Here is a 2,931-nt window from a genome sequence, read left to right on the forward strand (position 1 = left end):
GGTCCCCAAATGCCGCCACCTGGTGGGGGAACTGCCGCCTAGTCCCGGTTCTATTTTAGGTCACTTTTCTCACTTTCTGACCCACAAATAATGCCCCAAATGCCGCCGCCTGGTGGGGGGAACTGCCGCCTAGTCCCGGTTCTATTTTAGGTCACTTTTCTCACTTTCTGACCCACAAATAATGCCCCAAATGCCGCCGCCTGGTGGGGGGAACTGCCGCCTAGTCCCGGTTCTATTTTAGGTCACTTTTCTCACTTTCTGACCCACAAATAATGCCCCAAATGCCGCCGCCTGGTGGGGGGAACTGCCGCCTAGTCCCGGTTCTATTTTAGGTCACTTTTCTCACTTTCTGACCCACAAATAATGCCCCAAATGCCGCCGCCTGGTGGGGGGAACTGCCGCCTAGTCCCGGTTCTATTTTAGGTCACTTTTCTCACTTTCTGACCCACAAATAATGCCCCAAATGCCGCCGCCTGGTGGGGGGAACTGCCGCCTAGTCCCGGTTCTATTTTAGGTCACTTTTCTCACTTTCTGACCCACAAATAATGCCCCAAATGCCGCCGCCTGGTGGGGGGAACTGCCGCCTAGTCCCGGTTCTATTTTAGGTCACTTTTCTCACTTTCTGACCCACAAATAATGCCCCAAATGCCGCCGCCTGGTGGGGGGAACTGCCGCCTAGTCCCGGTTCTATTTTAGGTCACTTTTCTCACTTTCTGACCCACAAATAATGCCCCAAATGCCGCCGCCTGGTGGGGGGAACTGCCGCCTAGTCCCGGTTCTATTTTAGGTCACTTTTCTCACTTTCTGACCCACAAATAATGCCCCAAATGCCGCCGCCTGGTGGGGGGAACTGCCGCCTAGTCCCGGTTCTATTTTAGGTCACTTTTCTCACTTTCTGACCCACAAATAATGCCCCAAATGCCGCCGCCTGGTGGGGGGAACTGCCGCCTAGTCCCGGTTCTATTTTAGGTCACTTTTCTCACTTTCTGACCCACAAATAATGCCCCAAATGCCGCCGCCTGGTGGGGGGAACTGCCGCCTAGTCCCGGTTCTATTTTAGGTCACTTTTCTCACTTTCTTACCCACAAATAATGCCCCAAATGCCGCCGCCTGGTGGGGGGAACTGCCGCCTAGTCCCGGTTCTATTTTAGGTCACTTTTCTCACTTTTCTACCCACAAATAATGGCAAAAAAAAATGCTTACAGCACCCAGTATTCCCAGGCGGTCTCCCATCCAAGTACTAACTGGGCCCGACCCTGCTTGGCTTCCGAGATCAGACGAGATCGGGCTCATTCAGGGTGGTGTGGCCGTAAGCGAGGGAAGCGCTTGTGAAATGCCCCAAAGTGTTGAAAATGTTCCCCAGGCCCCTGGTTCCCCATCCCCGCAGGAGGAGGCTCCCCAGGCCCCCTGGTTCCCCATCCCCGCAGGAGGAGGCTCCCCAGGCCCCCTGGTGCAGGAGGAGGCTCCCCAGGCCCCTGGTTCCCCATCCCCGCAGGAGGAGGCTCCCCAGGCCCCCTGGTTCCCCATCCCCGCAGGAGGAGGCTCCCCAGGCCCCATGGTTCCCCATCACCGCAGGAGGAGGCTCCCCAGGCCCCCTGGTTCCCCATCCCCGCAGGAGGAGGCTCCCCAGGCCCCCTGGTGCAGGAGGAGGCTCCCCAGGCCCCCTGGTTCCCCATCCCCGCAGGAGGAGGCTCCCCAGGCCCCCTGGTTCTCCATGCCCGCAGGAGGAGGCTCCCCAGGCCCCTGGTTCCCCATCCCCGCAGGAGGAGGCTCCCCAGGCCCCCTGGTTCTCCATGCCCGCAGGAGGAGGCTCCCCAGGCCCCCTGGTTCTCCATCCCCGCAGGAGGAGGCTCCCCAGGCCCCCTGGTTCTCCATCCCCGCAGGAGGAGGCTCCCCAGGCCCCCATGTTCTCCATGCCCGCAGGAGGAGGCTCCCCAGGCCCCTTGGTTCTCCATCCCCGCAGGAGTAGGCTCCCCAGGCGCCCTGGTTCTCCATCCCCGCAGGAGGAGGCTCCCCAGGCCCCCTGGTTCTCCATCCCCGCAGGAGGAGGCTCCCCAGGCCCCATGGTTCCCCATCACCGCAGGAGGAGGCTCCCCAGGCCCCCTGGTTCCCCATCCCCGCAGGAGGAGGCTCCCCAGGCCCCCTGGTTCTCCATCCCCGCAGGAGGAGGCTCCCCAGGCCCCCATGTTCTCCATGCCCGCAGGAGGAGGCTCCCCAGGCCCCTTGGTTCTCCATCCCCGCAGGAGGAGGCTCCCCAGGCCCCTGGTTCTCCATCCCCGCAGGAGGAGGCTCCCCAGGCGCCCTGGTTCTCCATCCCCGCAGGAGGAGGCTCCCCAGGCCCCCTGGTTCTCCATGCCCGCAGGAGGAGGCTCCCCAGGCCCCCTGGTTCTCCATCCCCGCAGGAGGAGGCTCCCCAGGCCCCCTGGTTCCCCATCCCCGCAGGAGGAGGCTCCCCAGGCCCCCTGGTTCTCCATGCCCGCAGGAGGAGGCTCCCCAGGCCCCCTGGTTCTCCATCCCCGCAGGAGGAGGCTCCCCAGGCCCCCATGTTCTCCATGCCCGCAGGAGGAGGCTCCCCAGGCCCCTTGGTTCTCCATCCCCGCAGGAGGAGGCTCCCCAGGCCCCTGGTTCCCCATCCCCGCAGGAGGAGGCTCCCCAGGCCCCCTGGTTCTCCATGCCCGCAGGAGGAGGCTCCCCAGGCCCCCTGGTTCTCCATGCCCGCAGGAGGAGGCTCCCCAGGCCCCCTGGTTCTCCATCCCCGCAGGAGGAGGCTCCCCAGGCCCCTGGTTCTCCATGCCCGCAGGAGGAGGCTCCCCAGGCCCCCTGGTTCTCCATGACCGCAGGAGGAGGCTCCCCAGGCCCCCTGGTTCTCCATCCCCGCAGGAGGAGGCTCCCCAGGCCCCCTGGTTCCCCATCCCCGCAGGAGGAGGCTCC

General features: G+C 63.8%; 1 non-coding gene across 1 annotated transcript; it reads right to left on the reverse strand.

Annotated features, from left to right (window-relative positions):
* Window positions 1-1,196: 1,196 nt before the first annotated feature.
* On the reverse strand, window positions 1,197-1,315 carry LOC148058676 (5S ribosomal RNA). The gene has a single exon (XR_015709604.1). It is a non-coding gene; the product is annotated as a 5S ribosomal RNA (ribosomal RNA).
* Between the last annotated feature and the right edge of the window lie 1,616 nt (window positions 1,316-2,931).

Source organism: Callionymus lyra, unplaced genomic scaffold (genome assembly GCF_982586985.1).
Source record: "Callionymus lyra unplaced genomic scaffold, fCalLyr1.hap1.1 HAP1_SCAFFOLD_48, whole genome shotgun sequence".
NCBI classification, from domain to species: Eukaryota; Metazoa; Chordata; class Actinopteri; order Syngnathiformes; family Callionymidae; genus Callionymus; species Callionymus lyra.